The sequence below is a fragment of the Sceloporus undulatus genome, chromosome 2 (genome assembly GCF_019175285.1).
Source record: "Sceloporus undulatus isolate JIND9_A2432 ecotype Alabama chromosome 2, SceUnd_v1.1, whole genome shotgun sequence".
Classification (NCBI taxonomy): domain Eukaryota; kingdom Metazoa; phylum Chordata; class Lepidosauria; order Squamata; family Phrynosomatidae; genus Sceloporus; species Sceloporus undulatus.
Window position 1 is genome coordinate 150784796 of NC_056523.1, and position 24092 is coordinate 150808887.

At 43.4% G+C, this 24092-nt stretch overlaps 1 protein-coding gene across 3 annotated transcripts in view; it reads left to right on the forward strand.

The window, feature by feature from the left end:
* Positions 1 to 701: 701 nt before the first annotated feature.
* The window catches only part of CDC42EP4 (CDC42 effector protein 4), a 34269-nt gene continuing 10878 nt past the window's right edge, over positions 702 to 24092 (forward strand). Inside the window, exons 1-2 of one of the 3 annotated variants that reach the window (XM_042454708.1) lie at positions 706 to 774; positions 3295 to 3486. The gene's annotated coding sequence lies outside the window, so the exon portion shown is untranslated. The other 2 variants (XM_042454707.1, XM_042454709.1) reach the window with 2 other exon arrangements.

Sequence of the window (24092 nt, forward strand, 5' to 3'; positions counted from 1 at the left end):
CATGCATTTATATTAACATTTTTAAAAAATCATCAATTTTTTTCACGTGTCCTCCATTTTAAAAAAGTGTCCTACATTTGAAAATTTTGTTCGCTCCCCCAGTTGTGTGAGAGACAGCAACCCAGCCCCTGGCTCAAAAAGGTTGCCTACCCCTGGCTCAAACCAACAAGACAGGGATGCCAAACTCAATATTTTTGTGAGACATTGAGCCTTCTCTGTCCAGTTCTGGGAAAAATTATATTTACAAATAATAATAATAATAATAATAATAATAATAATAATAATAATAATAATAATAATAATAATAATAATAAATATTATTATTATTATTATTCTCTGTCAGACAGTCAGAGAGAGCTGTGGTGCCACCAAAAGAAACTACAATTCCCATGATTCCCCAGCACCGAGCCAGGGCAGTTAGAGCGGCCCCTGGAGGGAGAAAGAGGAAATGCAACAGCAGCAGCATAGGGATGAAGCGAATACTGTAATGCCTTTCCTTCCCTCCCTTTGCTGAGACCTATATCCACTTCTTTTCCCTACTGAGCCGAGATAAAGAGTCCAATAACGAGGCGTTCAAATATTCGAATGGAGGAGACCAGAGCAAGAACACTGACGTGTCGCCAGCCCATTGGCCCTCGGGGGCCGTGACGTCACAGCGGGATGGGGGTTCGAGAGGGCGGGGGCGTGGCCTGTTCAGTCTGCAGCCATCGAGCGAAGGAGGCGGTCATGGGGCGGAGGCTCTGTCCTGAGAGCCGAGGGGCAGCGGCTGAGCCGGTAACAAAAGCCGAGGGGCTCCGGGAAGAGATGAGGGGACCGGGATGGGAGGATGGACGCCTCAGGTGCGGTGGAGAGGGGAGTGTGAGGGGAACAGGGAGGGAGGAAGGAAAGAAAGAAAGAAAGAAAGGTAGGTAGGTAGGTAGGTAGGTGTCTGTAGACAGAGAAAGAGAGGAAGAAATGAGGCTTTGTCTTCCTTTTCCTCTTCAGGCTGACTAAATGGAGGGCACCCCAGGGAAATGTGTGTATATATATATATATATATATATATATGGAGGACACGACGTAATAAAAGCTAAAAGCCACTCATAGAGATGTAAATTTGTTTTAAGAGGGAGGGGATAATGGGATTTGTTTTGTTGTATTGTATGGCTTTTTATTGTTGTAAGCCGCCTCGATCTTACAGGAGAGGCAGGGTAGAAATAAATATTATTATTATTATTGTTATTACTACTAAATGCATGCTTCTCAGTCCTGCTCAGAATGGAGGACCTTTTGGAATTGCTCCTGGACAGAAAGGTTGGAATGGAGGACAGGTCCTGGGAAAAGGAGGACTCCAGCTCCCCCTGCTCCTCCTCCTCTATTCCTTCACAGGGGGATCTTGCGGGAAGGGAGAGGCCTCCCCCCCCCGTAGCAGGGTGACCATATGTCCTAACTGCAAGGGAGGACAAGGCACTGCAGAATAGAGGACATTCCAGAAAAAAATTGAGGACACACCCAAATAAAACTGCTAAAAACATGCATATAAATGGAAATGCATGCTTTCTGGTCTTGCTCAGAATGGAGGACATTTTGGAATTCCTCCTGGACAGAAAGACTGAAATGGAGGACATGTCCTGGACAAAGAGGACGGCTGGTCACCCTGCCTTGGAAGAGAGAAGGGGGGGGGGCTTGTTTAATCTCTCCTGGCCTTGCCTTGCTCAATAAGGCTTTTGTAGGCTAAGCACAGAATCATAGAATTTCAAGTGCTTTCCTAGATTTGCCAGATCATGTAATGGTTTGGGCCCAGGACTAAGGCTGCATCCTCACTGCAGAAATAATGCAGTTTCATGCCACCTTGACTGCCATGGCTCAATGCTGAGGAATCCTGGGAATTGTCGTTGTTGCTGCAGAGAAAGGAAAATATCCCACAAAACTACACTTCCCAGAATTTCATAGGATTGAGCCAGGGCAGTTAAAGTGGTCTCAAACTGGATTATGTCTGCAGTGCAGACAGCCCCTACAACTCTGGGGGCCAGAGTTCAAATCTCAGCTCAGGCATAGAAACCCATTGGGTGCCCTTGGACTAGTCATACTCTCTCAGCCTCAGGGGAAGGCAATGGCAAGTCAGAAATGACTTGAAGGCCCACGACAAAAGGAGGAGGAGGAGTGGCTTCCTTACCATCTTAACTTAGTCTTAGAACAACACCATCGACATCTTGACAAAATGCAGGCCTGGGACTAACAGCATCTTCAGGTTTTTCCCTTTCTCCTGTGTGATTTTTTGACACCTTTCCCCAATGAAGAAGCCAGTGGAGCTTCAAAAGCTTGCACCACACATTTGGTGCATTTTTGGGTGGCTCAATAAAGATATTGCTGTTTTGTGGATTTTGGATGTTATTGTACTCTGCTGTATGGCCAACATGGCTATCACTGGATAGGCTTCCTAGATTTAGAGGTGATAAACAAATATTTAGAGCTTGAAACTACAGGGATGATTTCTGAGCAGAACAGAAAGGGAGGGAGGAGACCTTCTATCAATGAAGTCACAAATGGTGGTACCTTTTTCCCAGCTGTGTGTGGATCCTCTAAGGATCTGAAGCCTCCTTATGTTTAAAGTCAGCCTTTGCGGTTTGTTAGGCTTGAAATCAAAGGAGGAGTGAACTCTTTCTTTCTGTCATGCTTTTTGTCCGTCCTTCCTTCTTTCCTTCCTTTCCTTCCTTCCTCTTTTCTTTTCTGTCCAGATGGGTACATCTACAACCCATTGATCGTTCAGCCCATACCATTATCCACGCACACCCCCATAAATGCAACTACCCAAAGGAAGGCGCAGGGCGGGGTGAGCGAGGATAGAAAGAAAGGATTGACTGGAATCGCTAAGGGGTTTTTCAGTCCTCCTGGCTGGGAAACGTGGAGCCTGATGCTGCCCTTTGCTGGGCTTTGGCAAAGCATATGGCTAGGGTTGTATGCATCATTGCAGCTGTCATAGGCATCTTGTCCCTCCAGTTTTAGGTTTTGGTCCCCACTCCCAGAAAGACTTTTCCATTGTCTTGAAAAAGCGGCTGTGTCTCTTTAAAATCTAGTGAATGAATGCTATAGCTTGGAGATGAGTACTGCAGCTCAGTGACTGCATGTGCTGTAGGAGCCAGCCAGAAAGTTAAAAGGAAGTAGCCTATGAGAAAAATCCCTGCCTTTTCCAAGATTCAAATGCACTTGGAGGAAGAGAGTTGCTTTCATTTCCCCACGGGAGCTTCTGAACAAAGGAGAAGCCTTAAACTAACAATCTGTTCTCTTCTTTCTCTGCCCCCCTCCCACGACAAGGCGCTGTGGGTCAGCGTGGGAAACTTCTGCCCCAGTGGGAGCTCAAGAACTTCTGCTGGCTGGCCTACTTGCAGCTTTGAAGGGTCCGGTGTCTTCTAGTTCATGTGTTTCCAAGGAGGGAAGGAGTGAGTTTATTCTGATTTCTAGCTGCTGGATGTGGTCCAGAAAAGGAGAGCTCTGGGAAGAGGGCAGGTAGGTCTGTAGGGTGTGAAAGGAAAGGCTGTACATTTGGCTCTGAAATCGTGTGTGTTTCTTTCCTGCTGTACTGGTAACGGTCTTGCTTGATTAAACCTCTGCACAAGCTTGGAAAGTTAACATTTATTGGAAGTATTGAAGTGCTGGCAATATGTCTACCAAACTAAAAATCCACCTAAGTAAGTGCTTGCCCAAAAATTGAAGGTATGGAAGCACTGGCAATAATCAGCCAGATAAATCCACTTAAGTAAGTACTTATCCAAAGGCAACAGCTGTGTGGTCTCTCCTCTTGCCTACTTACTGTTCACAGCTTTATATGAGATTCTTCTTTCTTTGCCAGGCTCCTTTTCTCTTTTCCCATGCAAATGGTGATGAGATTTGCAGGCGGTTGGTTTGTTGCAAGGTGTCTGGCTGGGCAAGAAGGGGCTACTGCCTCCATTCCCGGTTGGACTTATTGAAATTCAGCTTGACAAAAGAACACTGAGCAGGCGTTCTAGACAAAGGGAGAACTGCTAGGGTTACGCTTCTGTTCCTTCTGCCTTGCTTAAATTTCAGGCTACCCTGCCAAGTTCTGTATGAGCGTCTCTCTGTTGGGCAGCTCTTTAGATCCACTCCTGCAGTAGACAAGGATGAACTTGTCTCCTGACGTAGCCTTTTAAACTTTCTTCAGGCTGACTCCAAGGTGGCTTTCTTCACTCTGACAAAATAAAGCCTGTGTGCCTGGCTTGTGAGCTGACTGTGACCTGTCTTGGAACAGGGATGCTCCTTTCACTGCATGTGGCAGGATGCCTGGCAAATGTTTAGTCCGGCAGCAGCCCCCAGATGTTATGAATTATTTAGCTGGGTTTCTTCAAAACAGACACACAGAGGCCTTTTGTGTACACGAGTTGGGGGATAATGAATGGTTTTAGCTTGGTGTTTTCTGTTGCTCCCACTTCGAATCAACTGTCAAAAAATGATGTTATAATTCAAACTGATATTGGAGGGGGGAAAGTTCCCTAAATCATTTGGGAAGAGGGAAAGGGAACAGACATAGATGGAAATTGTTAAAATGCATGATTTGCTGCATAACTGGTAATGAAATGTTTGATTGTTTAACAATGATAAACACATGATGATATGCATGTTTACACAGAAGTAAATTTCCCCATTTTTAATGACAATTACTTCAGAGAAAGTTTTCATAAGGTTGCTGTCTCAGTGGGAGCTCTGGTTTTGGAGGCTCATGAATACTGTTCTCTTTGTAAGGAGCAGAAGCATCAACTAAAGGTATCAGTTACAAAAGCTAGGATTGCTGTTTCTTTCTTCAGATTTAGAATATGCTGATTGCAGCATCTACTCTACTAATGATGGCCTTTATGATGCCAATGGCAGTGTCAATTCATTGGGAGTTGACATGTCTCTCCAAATGCACAGTTAGCAGGAGAAACAGCCCCTTTAATTTTGTAATGTAGGTTTTCTTTGTAGTGCTTGGTGCTGGAAATGTATGGAGGCAAGTTCTGAAGCCAGAGAACATGGCCTCTGCTATCGAGATATTAATGACCAAGTGGGTTTGAACTCTTAAACCTGTCTGTGGGTGGATCTTGGACTTGATGGCCTGACGTGCAAAGTCTTAGTTGATAAAGGAACCTGGCAGACTCCCAGTTCCATTAATGAAGGAAAGTGTTTTGGAGGAGAACATGTGGCTGCATTGCTACTTATTGAATGAAAGTGCAGAGGTTCAGCTGGTCAGTACTGGCTGTCATGCTCTGATAGAGACCCTAAATGAAGTATGTAAAATAAAGCTGTATGTTTTGGCTGCTAACAGCTCAGTGGTCCTGTAACTTCCCTTCTCGGTAGGCATTCTTGCATTCCACAAGATGCTTACTGCCAGGTTTCTGGCTGCAGCATTTGTGGAGCCTGATAAGCTTGGGGTTGGGTGGGGGGAGGTCTTCACCTTTCCAACTGGAAAAGGTAGTTATCTTAAGTAGAAACAACTAATCGGCCTCTGGGCCATGTTCTGCAGCCAGGCAGCCCAGCTGCAGTGTGTCTGAAAAACAAAGATACACCTAATCCTTGTTTCCATAAGAAGGCCACATTACTCCTAGTAGTATGACTCCTCAGATTTCTGTTAAACTTCATCTGCTCATGCAAGAGAAATGTATAACTTTTGTTGGGATAGATAGGAAACTCGGGAATCCCATTCTGTCCAGTATAAAACACTGGATGATAATAGCATGGAAGAGTAAGGAATGCAAGGGTGTTTTGCTGCTAGCATCACATACACAGTGGCCAGTGTGGTGTTCAGCAAATGAATTTTTCCCCTTCTCCAAAATCCATGTGCTGACTGCGATTTACAGTGCTGTTCTGTGCCAGTGTCCAACAGTGGATTCTTTCTCAAATCCTCTGGAAGGATTCGTGTATTGCTGTACTTGTTCTTTGCTGGTAAACACAGTACCTGCTGGAGCAAGCCAGCATAATAACACTGCACTCTGATGTGCATTGCAGAGTTCTGAATGATCTCTATCCTACTTACTGCATTTGTACTACTCCCGCCCTCCCTCAACCTGGTTTCCTCTTGATATGGCTTTAAAAAACAAACTAAACACTTTTCACCTAAGGGAAAATTTCAGGGAACTTCATTGGACTCTGAGGCCTTCAGCCTTTGCCCTGCTCAGAGCACTTTTATGAAAAAGAAGGTGTAATAACCTGCCTGGTTTCACTGCTATATCTGCTGACTGTGCAGGTTCACCTGCAATTGGGTGCCTTGGGAGCAAGTGCTTGGTTTGGGTACATCTGCACTGTAGAAATAATGCAGTTTGGCACCCCTTTAGCTGCCATGGCTCTATTCTACAGAATACTGGGATTTGTAGTTTGGTGAGGCACCAGCACTCTTTGGCAGGGAAGGCTAAAGTCAAATCTCAGGATTTTATAGAGCAATAACACTTAAAGTGGTGTCTAACTATTTCTACAGTGTAAGTGCACCCCTAATTGTTAGTCAGTGGTCAGTTCATGTCTTTGGATGCCTTAAACTAAAGTACCACATGCCAGTGAGCAAAAGTCAGGTTTAATTTCTAGGAAAGGTAGTGAATTATCCTAGGTTGCCCTGGGTTATTCCCGTTGTGACCAGAGTCAAGAATGCTGCTGTAGTGTTTTTTTCTATTATGATCACAGGTTATTGTACCCAGGGGGATGGTCACTTAAAAATGGCTTGGGCTCTGCTGACACAACTGGGCTTTTGCTGAGCAGAGCATTCCAGGACTCATTGGTATGATTGTTCAGAGCCTAAACAGTGGCGGTAAACAGCCTTCTCAGTTGCTTGTTACCTATTAGCAGATTATTGCTTCACCTGGCTTTGAGACGCTTGACTGTGGCTCCCTTGTTGGGAGGGCTTACTGCTCTGGCCAGTATGTTCTGATACATTATCCACAGAAACAAACTTTCCACAAAAGAAAATTCACTGTTTTCTTTTCCTGTGTGCCCTAGAGGCTTTGGGCTTTTAAACAGCTTTTTAGGCAGAAAGGGCTGGACTTTTTCTTAACAAATAGGCCAGTGTGCTGTTTCATAGCTGACTAAGTGTGCTGATAGAGAGAATGGTGTAGTGAGTGGTTTGAGAATTAGACTACAACTCTGAAGACCTGGATTTGATTCCCTCTCAAGCCATGGAAATCCACTGACTTTGGGCAAGTCACACACACTCATCCCCAGAAAACCCTATGATAGGTTCACCCTGGGGTCGTTGTAAACTGGAAATGACTTGAATGCACACAACAAGAACAAGGATTTCTTAACAGGATGAAGGTACATGTATGTAGTCTAGGGTTCCTTTTCATACAGTGTCCAACCAGATCCTGCTCAGATATGGTCTGACTCTTAAGACATCTGGAGAGTGCTTGGTTGCATTCTCCTGTTGTAGATTATGTGAATGTTTTTGTAAATGGGTGGAGAACATCTCTGGGTTCAGTAATGTCTTATACATCTGTATCTGTTTTAATCTTGTAAGATGCAATATGTATTAGAACAAATTCTGAAGAACAGTTGAGATGCAAATAAAATCAGAGTAGTGAATCTTTCTTTTTTTTTAAAAAAAAAAGTTAATTTCTCATCAGTTGACAATTTAATATAATATGATTATGTAATCCAACAATGATTTTGCCCCTCAGTAGATCATTGGTGTTTGATGACTTGGGACCAGCAACTGAGTTCACAACTGTTAGGTGGATTAGTAATAGGCTGACTGGCTGAACCCAAAGGATGCTCAGCAATGACTCCTCTTCATCCTGGAGAGAAGTGACCAATGGGGTGCTACTGGGTTCTGGCCTGGGCACAGTGCTATTCAATATCTTTATCAATGGCTTGGGTTAAAGAATAGGGAGCATGTTTATCAAATTTGCAGATGACACCAAATTAGGAAGAGTACCTAATATCGCAGAGGACAGGATCAAAATTCAAAATGACCTGAATAGATTAGAAAGCTGGACCAAAACTAACAAAACGAACGTCAGCAGGGAGAAATGTAAGGTTTTGCACTTGGGCAGAAAAAATGAAATGCATAGATATAGGATGAGGGACACCTGACTTAACAAGAATACATGTGAAAGGGATCTGGAAGTCCTAGTAGACACCAAGTTGAACATGAGTCAACAGTGTGATGCAGCAGCTAAAAAGGTCACTGCGATTCTAGGCTGCATCAATAGAAGTATAGTGTCTAGAATCAAAGGAAGTAATAGTGCCACTCTATTTTGCCTTGGTCAGGCCTCATCTAGAATATTGTGTCCAGTTCTCTGCACCACAATTCCAAAAGGATGTTGAGAAGCTGGAGCGTGTTCAGAGGAGAGCAACCAAAATGGTGAAGGACCTGGAAATCATGCATTATGAGGAGAGACAGAGAGCTGGGTATGTTTAGCCTGGAGAAAAGAAGGTTAAGAGGTGATATGATAGCCCTGTTTAAATATTTGAAGGGGTGTCACATTGAGGAAGAAGCAAGGTTGTTTTCTGCTCTCCAGAGACTAGACCATGGAACAATGGATGCAAGCTACAGGAAAAGAGATTCAACCTAAGCATTAGTAGGAACTTCCTGACAGTAAGGACTGTTCAACAGTGGTGCACTACTCCTGGAGAGTAGTGAAGCTTCCTACTTTGGAGGATTTCAAACAGAGGTTGAATAGCCATCAGCCGAGGGTGCTTGGTGAGTTTCTGCATAACGGGCTGGATGGCTGTTGTGGTCTCTTCCAACTCTATGATTCTATGAGCCTCTTGCTTAAGATTGGTTAGAATAACAGTACTACCATACAATGATATTGTACAAAATGGATCCACAAGTATAATAATAATAATAATAATAATAATAATAATAATAATTTATACCTAAAGATTCCCTAGATGCCAAAATGACTCTAAAGGGAGACTTTAGTTGCTTGGACATATCATGGGGTTACATGACTCATCGAAAAAGATGATAATACTTGGTACTGTGAAAGGCAGTAGGAAAAGAGGCTGACTACATTACAAGTGGATAGTCTCAATCAATGAAACTGTGGACCTGAGTTGGCAAGACCTAAGCAGGTCTGTTAATAAGAAAATGTCTTGGAGGATTCTCATTTGTAATGTTGCTATAAATCAAAGATGAGTTGAAGGCAATTAAAAACAAGAAATGTACGGTTTTCTGTCCCAGTTTTTCACCAGCATTGGGACTCAATGCAATTTGTATGTGTATGTGTGCCTTTCCTGTTGATGTATGGCAACCACATGAATTTCATAGGATTTTCTTAGGCAAGAAATACTCAGAGGTGTTTTTTTTCAGTTTCTTCTTCTGACATATAGCCTGCAGCACCTGGTATTCACTGACAGTGCCCTGTCTACTAACTAGGGCTGACCCTATTTAGCTTCCAAGAGTTGGTGCAGCATCATAAAAGAGATACAGATAAAAGATGTCAGTAAAAACAGACAGAAAATTAAATAGAATTAAAATATGAATAGAATTAAAAAAACTACTTATAATGTATCCATATTAAAATGTATTCATTTACTAAGCTCAGCATATTTTTAGGAGTATTTTCTTTTTAAACAGTTCCAAAAGGCCTATTATATGTATAAGGTGGTTCTCAGTTCTGAAAAAGACTGAATACTCCTTTTGTTCGTGAATGAGCTCTAAATTCCTGGTTGACAAGTTGCTTGGCTGCCCACTGTTTTATGGGAAAGAAGTAGGCATAACAGTTCAGAGGACCATCTTGCCAGTACTGGATATCAATTCCCAGTAAAGACCTTATATGAAGTATAGCAGGGGTGAAGAACCTATGGCCCTGGGAATCATGCGACCCTCCAGGTGTATCTTGATTGCAATTTTCAACATTCTTCATCATCAGCTGTGCTGGTTGGGGCTTCTAGGACTTGAAGTCTAACGCTATACATTGGGAGTGGGGAACCTACAGCCCTCCAAGTATTCTCATTATGTCAAACCACCAGCCATGTTCATGTAGCATCACCATAAAGGGAGAAGCTACAACTAAGTCTTCATGAGCCTGCCTAAAAATTCCTTCAGCTTGGCTGGTGGTGAGGCATGCTGGGAATAGTAGTTGGTCAGAACCTAGAGGGCTGGAGGTTCACTACTCCTGAAGTATATCGTAAAAGGGGGGTAAGAATGCTGCTGCTGCTCTCCAGATAGTGTTAGATTGCAAGTCCTAGAAGCCACAACCAGCATAGTTGATGATGAGGAACCGATATTGTAGCCACAGTGTAGCCAGGGCTCCACGATTGACTCAGCCTTCCATTCTTTCATAGGTCAGTAAAATGAGTACCCAGGTTGTTGGGGACAATTGGATTACAGATTGTAAGCCATTTAGAGAGTGTTGAGTTCACTGATAAACGGTATAGAAATGTAAATGCTATTTCTGTTCCCATCCTTCCTGGTATAACGGCTCCTTCAGTGTAATATTAATAAGCCTTCTTCTTGAGTGTCTGTTGTGTCTACCATCTTACAGCAACAACAATAATAAAAATGCAGGCCACTAATATAATAACCCCTTAACCTGGATCTCAGCTAGAACTGATGCATTTTGTACTTGGTTGTTGTTGTTAAGATGTTGTGGCTTTGGTGAGGTACTGTAATCATTGGGTAAAAAACTCCCACAAATATTAAAGGTAGTTATTTTTTACACTGATAGTGTTTAAATATTAAGTTTGCTCATTTTCTTGCTGAAAAAGATGAATTGTCCCCATTCAGCATTCTTCAGAAAGGCAATAGGTTTTCTCCCATCACTGCACATTTAATAAATTAGTTGACTTGTGGTTTTAAATCTGACTAATAATTAAAGGTTCTCTGCTCAGTGAATCCTGATCAGCAGTGAAAAGGAAAAAGAAAAGGGAGTGGGGATTCAAACAGCATCTTTAAGGCTAATTGCTTTATTTCAGCTGAGTTTTTGTGGATTTCTGTCCACTCCTTCAGATGTACAGATTAGAGCTGGTTATATGAAAAACCTACCTTGTTTTTGTTGCTTCATAAAATACTTGGAAAGGGAGAGTTTTATGTTTCACAGCTAGGCACCATCACCTGCAGTTGAACAACTTCTTTTGATCAATAAATGAAGTGTTTGTTTGCACAGCCTCACTCTGAAAATCTAGCCTCCAGTTTCTCTCTGTAGTTATTGCTGCCCTGCCCCAGATGCCTGTCAGGATACCTTACCTTACAGCCTTTTCTGCCTTCGGTCTATTTTACTTTCTGACATGGTTGCCTAAGGCAAGGTTGGTTAGTATATAGCACAGGGTGAGTATTTTGGTGCAGTCCACTTGCAGTTCCTTTTACCAACTGGGGTTTTCTTAAAACAGGATGTTATACATGCCTTGAACAGCAAAGTAGCTTGAAAGGTTTAGGAGATACACATGTGTGGAGAACCTTGCTTCTTTTTCATGGTCTCTATGCTTCACATGTGGGGTTCATGCCTTCAATCACTTGAGTGAGGGCACAGATGACCACTTGAAGAACCACTGTTACAGGTAAACAACCTGTTCTTCGTGGTCTCTGTGCCTCACCTAAGTGATTGTGGGTGTGAACCTCATTTATGTTGTGGGCACAAATGATCACTTGAAGAACCTTAGTTACAGGTAAGCAATATGTTCTTTAACAACGACTTTTTAAATAAGCTGAGAACAAAATATAGCTTTGCGAATACTGTCACTAGCTAAAAGGTGGTTGGTACTTAAAACTAATTGGTTACAAGCATTTGTGAGAAGATCTCCTTTAAGGACAATCTGCAATGTCCTAGAGTCAGCAATATAAAACTAAGGGCCATTACAGATGGCCCTAAAGGGGCAGCTTGATGCTGCCCCTTTGAACACTGGATCAGGACCACAGCAATCCCACACCACAACCCTGATTCAGCATTTTTCTGGCCCAAAAAGAAGCGGCAAAATGCTATTACATTTTTTGGGTTGGAAACCCCCACCTATTGTGCTGTGGCAGCAACTCTTTCCACTCCTGCAGCGTGCAGCGTCTGAAGCCGCTCTGTCGGAACGCCACAATGCTGCCTGCCATCTGAGTGTGTGGGTGCATAGAATCATAGTTGGAAGAGACCACAAGGGCCATCCAGTCCAGCCCCCTGCCATACAGGAACTCTCAATCAAAGCTTACCCGACATATGGCCATCCATCTTCTGCTTAAAGACCTCCAAGGAGGGAGACTCCACCACTCTCCGAGGGAGTTTGTTCCTTGCTGTCAGGAAGTTCTTCCTAATGTTGAGCTGGAATCTCCTTTCCTGCAGTTTGCATCCATTGTTCCGTGTTCTAGTCTCTGGAGTAGCAAACTTCCCTCCTCAATATGACATCCCTTCACGTATTTAAGTAGGGCTATCACATCCCTTCTTAACCTTCTCTTCTTTAGACTAAACATCCTCAGCTCCCTAAGTCGTTCCTCATAGGGCATGGTTTCAAGACCCTTCACCACTTTAGTTGCCCTCCTTTGGACACACTCGTTTCTCAATGTCCTTTTTGAATTGTGGTGCCCAGAACTAGACACAGTATTCCAGGTGGGGCCTGACCAAAGCAGAATACAGTGGCACTATTACTTCCCTTGGTTTAGACACATGTGTCATCTAAACGTCATGCCCTCACACTGCCCCCAAGCCAGCGCTTATTGCCAATTTGTTCCGGCCCTTGGTCAATAAGGAGAACTTTGTTTGCTTACCCCACTCCCTTAGCTGTTTTATTAGATGAATCTGTTAATCTCCTTTCAGGATGTGGGCAATGAAGTTTCCATTTGTATCTAGTATCTTTGATCAAAGCTCTGCTCCTGTGATCTTTTCCTCTCTCAGAGTGTTGGCTTGTGATCTATAATGGACCACAGGCCCTGCCTGGGGCCAATTTCAAACTTTTCCCTATATTAATTTGTAAGTGCTGCACTGGGACAAACCCAAGAGAAGGAACTGTTCATGACTGGTCCCACTGGGAAAAGGGTAAGCATTTTGGTGGGATTATGAACATATTTGAGAATATACATTTTTCCTTCTTTGAACAGGATGGGACAGAAGTATTCATTACTGGAAAAATCTTTATAGATACATTAGTGTGAATCAGTGCTGGTTCTAATCTTAGGGGTTTATTGTGCCCGCCAGCACCTTGCCACTGTTGCCATAATCCACTTGCTTCCCCCCTCCCAGAAAGAGATGAGTAGGTGTGCAGAGATTACAGCTCCATTTTCTTGCTTAATGTCAGTCTATAGTACTGATTACTGCAGCAGCATAACAAAAGAGGCTCTAACCTGGCATCTGTCCTAAGGATAGTTTAACAGCCATGTTGTAGAATAAGTGAGATTGCAACATAGAATTGGTTAGTCAGTTCATCACTTTTACATTTCCTTAAAAAGCCAACCTGATTAATTGGGCACTGTCACTCAGCCATCTTCTTGAAATTAAAAAGGTATTCTTCCTATCTGGGCCAGTGCATGTTGTTTTTGATGGCTAGCCCACCAAAAAGTACACAAAGCTAGGCAGGATACGAGGAGGTCCCATTATTGCCTATTGTGTTCATATAATTAAATGTAATTAGTTGAACAGTTTCATTATTAAATACTAGGAACTAGGATCTCAAGTATTTGCTTCCCAAGGTTTTTTGGTTAGCCTTTCTAACCTTCAGCCAAGGCTGTCTAGAAAAAAGGCTCTGGAAGTAGAGCGTGCACTGTATTCAGAAAGAGCCATTACAATCCTGGCTCTTCTTACAAATTGTGAATGTTGTGTATTGAGCTGGGGCAGAGTATAGGCTATTGCACAAGAAGTGGGAAGAAGAGAGGGTGCCAGAGATAAAGAGGTGACTCTAGTCATTTGTCTTCATAGGACTCAGAGTTGGTTGGATACTCATTTGTTGTCTTCACAATGAACAGACAGGCTCAAGGTTGACAGTGTCTGGAGAAGTGAGAGCTACTATTTGTCTACTCAGTCTTTTTTCATCCCATCAAATTAAATGGGACTGTCCATGTGGCTAAGTGAAGTGGCTAATGCTTCCTTGCAGGAGGGGCACATTCCCTCATGTTTAAAGGAGGCAGTAATAAGGCGTCAATTAAAGTAACCTGCCCTTGACCCAGCAGATTTGAGAAGTTATAGACCAGACGCAGGTATTCTATTCTTGGCCAAGAAGACCAAGGGACTCATGGCCCCTGAACTTCAGATGCATCAGGCTGATACAGATTATCTATACAGTACTCATTTGAATCAGCCTTTCCATTGGGACAGACTTGCCTTGGTGAATGATTTACACTGGTTTGGAGTAGAGACTGTGAACCTATATCCTGGATTTCTCATTTACTGTTTTGTTTTATTTATTGAATTTATATTCCACCTTTCTTCCAGTTGACTACAGTATTATCATTGACCATGATATCCTTTTGGACTGCCCTGTGAGACTCAGCCTTGGGCACTATATTTCATTGTTTCTGGTCCTTTCTGTCAGGCCATATCTACTGATGGTGGAGAACTACCATTTAGCAATCATGGCCATTGATCTTCAGAGTGTAAAGGCTTCTGTCCTGTTCCTTATTCATTTAATATCTGCATGAATCTTTTGGAGGAGGCCATCTGAAGCTCTGGAGTAAGAAGACATCAATGTATTGGTAACACTCAGCTTCACTGCAATAGTTACCTATCTCCAAGGACGTGGAAATGAGGATGATGAGAATAAACAAGCTGAAAATAAATCCACCCAAGGAAATGCTGCTAACTGACCTGTGAACTATATCCGGCATGGTCCAGATTGAATTGTGGTCTTCCGAAAAATTGAATTCATAACTTGGGAGTGCTCTTGGATCCTCAATTGGTAGCAGCCATAAGGAGTGTGTTCAGTGTTCCTATAGTAACCATACCTGAGTCAGTCTGTTCTCATTCATGCCTTGGTCACTGTTAGAGTTTTGCACAGTATTCTGTTTGGAGCTACTCTTGAAGAACAACTGGAAGCTTGCATTGGTGCAAAATAAAGCAGCTGGGCTGCTAACTGCTACACACTGCTGTGATTACATGACAACAATATTGAAAGATATGCATTAGCTCCCAGTTGATTTCCATACTCAGTTCAAGGCATTGGTTTTCAGCTGTAAGGCTGTAAACAGCTTTGGACCTGGTCATCTGTGGGAGTGTCTGTCTCAGTATTAACCTGCTTGGTTATTAAGATCAGCAGAAGCATTTTTCAATTACCTTTCCAAATTGTTACTGGTTTCAGTATTACTTTTAGTGGTGTACTGCTTTATTTTTCTGCTCTATTGTCCTCTGTACACTTCCTTGTGAGTTTCAGAAAAGTAGTACAGAAATGCTACCAATAAATAAATATTGAGATGCAGGCAGCAGGAAATCCCAGCAGGCTTCATGCAGTGAAAATTTCAAAGTATGTACTTTGTTTGCAGTTCTTGCTGTAGCATGGACAACACAGTAATGCTTGTTCCATGCTTGTATACAATGGTCTAAAAACAAGTGATACTTAAAAATAAAAAAATCTTTTAATTCTTTTGGGTGGGGCTACAGGTTTATTCCCATGCCTGTGCAAATATAGGCCTGTTACAAACAGCCAAAATAAAGCTGCTTCAAGTCAGAGTGGAGGTATGGTGTTTCAATGATGCATGCGTCCTAAGAGTCCAGAAGTCGCACCAAAGCCACACTCCAGCCCTAAAGACTGGAGCATGGCTTTGGTGTGGCCTCTGGACTCTTAGGACGCATGCATCATTGAAACACCATACCTCCACTCTGACTTGAAGCAGCTTTATTTTGGCTGTCTGTAACAGGCCATAATCAGTTACAATGTGGGTAGTAAACTTTCCCTTGCAAACTATAGGGAATTTCTGCTCTAAAATTGAGGTTCTGTTGTACATAGTTAGGCCCATGTACTATCCTTTTGACTCCAACCAGCTCATTGTACACATCATATTAGATATTCTTAAGTATCAAAAGACAAGACATGGGCATGACAAGCATCTCAGGTTGAAACTACAGGACTTCCAAGGGGAGCATTGTTTTGCATGCTGAAAGTCCCAAGTACCGCTCACAGGATCACAGGTCCAGGTCGGGTAGAATCCTATCTGAAAGTTGCTAATGATCAGAGTGGACAGTACTGGACTGGATGGAGGAATTGACTAACTGAATATAATACTTTTCATATCCCCAGAATAATGGACCATCTGACCTTGAAACTGACCACCAACTGCCTATTTAATTTTCTTAAAATGTCTTGGCATCCAAGTAGCATTTTTCTTGGCAGATTATTCAGAGATGGTTTTTTAAAGCTTCATTTTCCCTCCAGCTTTATCCAAGTAACAGTGTGATTGTCACAGGATCTTGTCTCAGTTCTTGCCCAGCTGCAGATGGAGACAAGAGGCCCCACTCTTTCTCTCTTCCACCCACCACCATCTTCCAAAATAAAAAGGAGAAGGGAGAGATTCTTCCTTCTTACTTTACTTTTGATCATGGGGCTATGAAGTAAAGAAAATTACTAGGACAGTAGTCAAAAGGACATGGACCAATGCTGACAAGTAACTGTTTCTACTTAAAATAATTGTTTGATAATTTAATCCAGTCACTTTAGTCATAGTCATTTTAAAAGTGAAGGATTTGCATAGCAGCTCTGAGTTTAGGTCCTATAGTTTTGTCTGCTCTCCCATTTCTGGCTTCTGTGAAAGTTGCCTTTATTTTTAGCTTTAAAAGTTGAAAATAAATGCTGGTAAGGTAAAATAAAATGTTTTAGCAATTGCTAAGGATAACCCAGTCTCTCCCCACCTCCTGTTCAACAGTTTTAAAACATCTTTTTTCTTAGTAAGATATCATTGTTTTATATCTTAATTACAGATACTAGTGTGGATTGCATGCTAGGATCATTAGCAAAGAGATCAGAACTAAAACTGCAGATATAAACATGTGCTTAAACAAAACTTCAGGAATGAACAAAATCATTCAAAATACATTTCTGGTTGCTGAAAAGAGTGTAGAAAAGGGTAGCCAAAAATGATGAATGGGCTGGAGAAGTTATCTTTGAAGATAGATTACAGTGTGTATTTGTTGGGGTGGAGAAAGGAAGGGGAAACTGAGGGGGGAGAACTTTTTGTCCCTATCAGACTAGAACATGGGGTCATGCAAGGAAACTGTCGGAGATTCAGGACAGAGTCAAAGAAGTAGTACTTTACATAGTATGTAGTGCAACTATGGATTTCACTGTTATAAAATGTGATGATGACCAGCAACGTGTGTCTGTGTGCATGCTTTCAGTCACCTGCTCACTTATGGTGCCCCCATGAATTTCATACGGTTTTCTTAGGCGTGGAATACTCAGAGGTGTATTCTGAGTTAATGCAGGGAGGTGACAATTTAAGGGGAAGCCTGGTTACAGACATCTTTCCCTTGCAAAATCATATGCCCCAGCATCTAGCTGGTAAGAGTTCATTACCAATATCCTGTCCAAGTACTAACAAGAGTTGACCTTGCTTAGCTTCCAAGATCAGATAGGATGTGGTGCCTTTAAGGCATTTTGGCTTTAATTGACCAATATAGATGGTTTTAAAAGGAAAGATTAAAGAGATTTGTTGAAAATAACATTGCCAGTCACTACTAGTCATGATGAGGCTGTATGCCTCATCATACCAGCTGCTAGGGAACAACAGCAACACAGGGCTGCTATGCTCAAATCCTGCTTGTTGGGTTTCATAGTCATCTGGTTGGCCGCTGTGAGAAACCGGATGTTAGACTAGAGATAGGTCTTTGATTTGACCCAGCAGGGCTGCTCTTAGGTTCAGATTTATTTTTAGACACGGCTTCAGTCCCACAGAACTTGATTCTTATATGAGCTAGTCCACTTCTGCTTTTGAAGAAAATGCTATTTCAGTGAAAACTTCTGTGAAATAAATCAACTGGCTTCACGTAATTTGCTACACAATCACTATATGGCAGATAAGTTTAATCTGAGCAGAACTTTGAAACAAAAGCTGAGCTATAGATCTCTCTCAATGTTAACTGTTCGTACATAATATAAACCCTGGCTTTCTGTAAGTCCCAGCCCAAGTGAATACGTTGTTAAGGCTATCAATGATCCTATTTTCATATTTACCTATAAGAAACAGGTTATTTCTCATCACCTCTTATTTTTCCCATACACTATATGAATAGAGCCATTGTTGCCCTCCCAATCTAGAAAAGGCTACATTCTTAATCATTCCATCTAGCAATAGTTTTTATTTTTGTATGACACTGTGTTGTGTGTAAGTGCTATTAAGGTCACTAGGGAAGACTTTGTGGCAGCTGTATGTACTCCCTGGAACTGGAGCATAGAAGTGTTCCATGGGAAAATGGGGGCTTTCCCTGAAAAAGATTATAGTGGTTATACAAAAATGTAAGTTATGCCATTTGAAATCAGTTGCTCTAATTCAGCACTCTATCATACTAGCCAGGGTGAGCCACAAAGGGGCCAACCTCTATTGATGGTCTCCAGCATGAAGCTATCAGAAGCTGGACAGGCAATGTGAGGGCATGTATTTTTTGAAGCAAGCTGTGGCCTAGAAAGGCCTTTCAACAATTTAGTCCCTAGTATTTGTTTCAAATAGGCACTTAAGCAGTTCCAACTCTTTACACAAGGATAGGAAAACTTTGGCTCTCTAGATGTTTTACACTTTGTCACACATAATTATTGTGGCCAGTGGTAAGGGATTACAGGAGGTTTGGTTCAAAATATCTGCAGAGCCAAATCCTCAACCCCTCTTGAACTACCATTTTAAGAGGGAACCAATTTTGCACAATCTCTTATATTTTTCTTGCCCTTAAGATGATTTGTTTGTCTTAAGTGCTAGCATTAATAAAAAGGCAGGGGCTACAGATTGACTATTCTGTAACTACAATTAGAGCCCAAGTTCCCTGTTTGTGTCTGTACTGATTTTAGGCAGAGGAGCCTGGAGCTAGGGTGGGATGGTTCAGGTGAGTTGGGATGGCTGGCACATCAGATGGTTGTGGGTTGTACTGTTCTGAAAAGCTGTCTGGCAGGTCTAGAGGTGAAATTTCCCCTCTACCATGTACTCCTAATATGCTCTTGTGCAGGAGCTCACTTGTCCCCATGCTCTGTTTTCATAAGCAACCAGCCAAATAGCTCTGGGAAGCTTTAGGAACATTATATTTGTCCCCTTAATCTTTAAGTCCTGTATTGGGCAGGATATTCACTGAATAAACAAATGTGTATGTTTCTCAGTTCTCAGACTGCCTCTGAAAACAGATATCTCTACTTGGCTGTCAAGGCTGGTAAGAGAGGTTTCCATTAATGGAGCAGGTGGAAATAGATGTAATGGAGATGGTGTAGCAGGGTGTGATTTAAAGCATATCCACTTCTTTGGACCACCAGCAGGCTTTGAAATCCAGCGTTTTAGGTGTTTGTAACAGAGATCCATCAGAGGAGTAGAACTCTTCGCCTAAAATGTGTCGTGCATCTTCCAGTGTCTACTGTAGTTTCTTTAGAAGCATAAGAGGGGATGACAGACGTTTGTTTAAAAGATGACCCAGTACCTGAATCGATGCTGTTAACATCCCAGCTAGCTACACCTGTTTTCTCTCCTCAGCTTTGTGAAACTTTTCAATAGAAGGCAGATCGTTGAGTGCACTTAGAAGAAGGAGGTCTTCAAATGAACCTAGATAGTGAATTCATTGGGCTTCTAAATTTAAAAAGACACTATCTGGCTTTTCTTCATGAATGAAGATTCAGAAAGGACACATCCCATGCTTTCTTTTGATGACTAAAAAGGCCAATCCAAGATAAACAAATCTGGTTGCAGAAAGCACAGCAGAAAGTCTCCTTGGGTGATGTTTCTGGGTTGTGGTTCTTTCTGCGTTGTCGTTTCTCTTCAAGACTCGTTCGGTGTGAGCTTTCAAAAAAGGCTGCAGCATCATGGATAGTGCGTCTCCATGCCTCCTGATGCGAGGCCAGGGCAGACCATTGTTGGTGATCAATTTGGCCAAGCCTGAGATGTTGTTTCAAGGAGTCCTTGTATCTCTTCTTTGGGGCACCCCTCTTACACTGACCCGTGGCGAGTTTACTGTAGAATACTATTTTTGGGAGGCGATGGTCCTTCATCCTAGAAACGTGTCCTCAATAGCATGGCCTCAATGCTAGTGATCCCCGCTTGCTCAAGGACAGCAACATTTGTCACATAGTCCAGTGTATATTTAGAATTGTGCGTAAACAGTGCTGATGAAAGCGTTCGAGGAGTCGTAGGTGTTGGCGATAGGTGACCCAGGTTTCAGACCCATAAAGGAGAATAGAAAGTACAATGGCTTTATACACACTGATTTTTGTGCTTCGCCTCAAGTGTTTGTTACTCTAGGCTCTTTTGTGAAGCCTTCCGAATGCACTATATGCCATTGCCAGTCTGTGATCGTTCTCTTTATCAATCTTGGCGTCTGAGGAGATGATGCTTCCCAGGTATGTGAACTGCTGGACGGACTTAAGCACAGATGTGCCTACAGTGATGTGGGGATGGTAGTGTTCTTCCTGAGGTGCCGGCTGGTAGAGAACTTCTGTTTTCTTCAGACTGACTTCCAGTCCAAAGAGTTCTGCAGCCGTTGCAAAACAAGATGTTAGGCGCTGCAGAGCTTCTTCCGTATGGGCAACGAGGGCAGGATCATCAGCAAAAAGCAGCTCACGGACTAGATAGTTTAGAGTCTTCGTGCAAGCCCTCAGGTGGCTTAAGTTAAACAGGCTACCATCAGTACGGTAGCGTATATAAATGCCATCTACTTCTTCGAGATCTGCTGTAGCCCTTTGGAGCATCATGCTGAAGAAGATTGTAAATAGAGTTGAAGCGAGAACACAACCTTGTTTCACACCATTAGTTATTAGAAAGGGCTCCGAGAGAGCGTCGCCATATGTGACTTGACCTTGCTGGCTTTCATGTAGCAGGATGATCATTTTGAGGAATTTGGGGGGGGCATCCTAGTCGTTCCAGGATCTGCCACAGACCGTTTCTACTCACAGTGTCGAAGGCTTTGGTGAGGTCGACAAATGTTACATAGGCTGTGCGTGTGGAGCGCGCACTAGGGTTAGAAAGGGGCGGTGCTTCTGCACCCCCTAACCCTAGTGCGCGCTCCGCACGCACAAAATGGCAGCAGCCGTTCCACACGGCCGCCACCATGAGGACGTCACGACCGCGCTGCCTCTATACGGGACGGCGTGGAAGTGACGTCCTCACTCCACACCAGGGCGCTTAGTGTGCCCTTAGCGCGGAACAGGAAGGAGCTCCGTTTCGGAGCTCCTTCCTGGTTTGGTCCGCTGGGCACAGCCTTCACACGGCTGCGCCCAGTGGACCAAAGGAGAAAGGGGCCAAGCGGCCCCTTTCTCCTCCTCCCCGCCGCTGCGGGGTGTCCGTGGGGCTTGAAGCCCCAGGGACACCCCTTGTCAGGCTGCCGCTTCCCTGCAGCCTGAAGAGCAGCGGATCGGGGCCTCAGCGGCTGCCGCTCTGGACACTGAGGCCCCGATACACCGGGGAAAGGGGCGGGTACAGCCCGCCCAAATGGGCGGTCTGTAACCTGCCCCAGAGTCCTTTGTTCTGCTCTCTACATTTCTCTTGCAGTTGTCTAAGGGCAAATAACATGTCTGTAGTGCTCCTATTAGCTCTAAAGCCGCATTGGCTTTCAGGGAGAAGTTCTTCTGCAATAGCAGGGACTAATCTGTTCAGCAGTATCCTTGCAAGGATTTTTCCAGCAATGGAGATCAGTGTTACACTTCAATAGTTTGAGCAATCAGATTTTGCTCCTTTTTTCTTGTACAGGGTGATGATGACTGTATCTTGGAGATCTGATGGCAGTTCGCCTTTTTCCCATCAACTGACAAGGAGCTTGTGGAGTTTAGCATGGAGTACATGACCTCCATGTTTCCAAGCTTCAGGTGGAATTCCATCGATCCCAACAGCTTTGCCATTTTTCATCTGCTGTATGGCCTTAACGGTTTCTTCCAAAGTGGGAGCTATGTCCAATTCCTTCTTCATCAGTTGTTGTGTCATATGTTTAATAGCTGAGTCTTGGACTACTCGGTTGGCACTAAAGAGGCTTTGGAAATGTTCAGCCCATCGGTTCAGAATGGAAGCTTTATCTGTAATTAGTGTTTGACCATCTATACTGTATAGCAGGGGTCGACAATCTACGGCCCGCGGGCCAGATCCGGCCTGGCGAGGCCTTGGGACCAGCCCCAGCCTGGTCCTGCCGCCGATTGCTGCCCCCGCCACAGCTTCCACGCCGTTCCGGGTGCCATTTTGAGTTCGGCCCCCCAGTTGTCTGAGGGACAGCAACCCGGCCCCCAGCTCAAAAAGGTTGCCTACCCCTGCTGTATAGGGAGCTTTGGACCTGATATGTAGGTCCAAACACTGCTTTAAGAGCTTCCTAAAATCCTCTGGAATTACCCAGATCTGCACAACGTTGTGTCTTTTCTGCTAAATTGATCCACCACTTGTTCTGGATGTCCTGGAGTTTTTGTTGGAGTTGACTACATGCGAGGCGAAAGGCTGCTTTTTTGACATGGCAAGATGGCTGGGTGAGGTGTGCCTGGTGGGCAGTTCTCTTCTTTGCCAACAGCTCCTGGATCTCTTGGTTGTTTTCAAACCAGTCTTGATTTTTCTTGAGGGAGAATCCTAAGGATTCTTCTGCAGATTGCATGATGCTGTTTTTGATATGTTGCCAGAGTGCTGTAAGAGAAGAGACTACAGGATGGTTTTCAAGTTTTGTTTGCAAATTTGCCTGGAAGTTGTCTCTCATGGCAGCTTGTTGAAGATTGTTGACTTGGAGTCTCCTCTTTAGGATGCCACCCCTCTTAGGTTTAAACTTAAAATGGAGATTTAGTTTGCATCTTACGAGGCGATGATCTGTTTGACATTCTGCACTGGGCATCACTCGGGTATGACGGACATCACAAATATTTCTCTGGCGCACTATGATATAGTCAGTGAGGTGCCTGGGTTTGGATCGGGGATGCATCCAAGTTGTCTTCAGGCTATCTTTCTGCTGAAAGATAGTGTTTGTAATAGTCAACTGCTGCTGCTGTGTGTGTGTGTGTGTGTACACATACACACACACACACACACTTGTTCTTTGCACACATTTTTATTTTACTTTCTATGCATGTGGATGTAAATAGTAAATGGGGTTTGAGCCAATGTGATGTTGTGGTTTGAATGTTGGACTGCATCTTTATTGAACAGGGCTCAAGTCCCCACTCAGAGATAGAAACCCACTGGGTGATCTTGGGTAAGTCACACTCTCTTAACCTCAAATGAAGGAAATGCAAAAAGACCTCTGAACAAATCTAGCTAAGAAAACCCTGTTCACTTTAGGGCTGTTGTCTGAAACACTCACCCACAACAAACCCATGGGGGGGGGGGAACGCACTGCCTCCACCAGTGGGAATGCTAACCCAGGTCCAAAACACACTGCAGAAATGATCCAGTCTGAGACCATTTTAACTGCCCTGGCTCAATGCTAGGGAATTCTGGGAACTGTAGTTTGCTGAGACATTTAGCCGTCTCTGTCAGAGAGCTCTGGTGCCACAATAAATTACAAGTCCCAGGATTCCCTAGCACTGAGCCAGGGCAGTGAAAGCCATCTCAAACTGGAATATTGATGCAATGTATTTTGGACCAGAGTCACCTCTCTGATTTCTGAGAGTTAGGTAACTGTTCTCTGTGTACTGCTTTCCACAATTATCTTTATAATGGCTTGAGTCAGAAGCTTTTCTTCTTGAAAGAAAGCTATGCTTTGTGGGAAGCTGCGTCCTGTGCCCACCATGGTGTCCTGCTGTCTTGCTGTGCCTCCTCAGAACTGAAGAATATGCACAGTCCTGGCTATGAGAAGAATCCTTGGAAGTCATTCCAAATAAGACTGATTATGCAACGTGTTGTCCTGCCTCATTCCTCAAACTTTAGTAGGAATCTAGAGAGGTTGTTATCTTCCAATTATAACTTCTTTCCCATTGCTGCCCCCCCCCCCGCCACCACTGATCATGTATTACTAGTAGCCTTCTGTCTAGAGGTCTCACTGGTCTCACTGCCATGTTTTAAATGTTTCCCTTTTTAACTCCCCCCCCCCCCCCATTTGCAATGCACCGGATGAATGGATGGGTTAGCAGGCAGGAGTGAAGCAATGGCT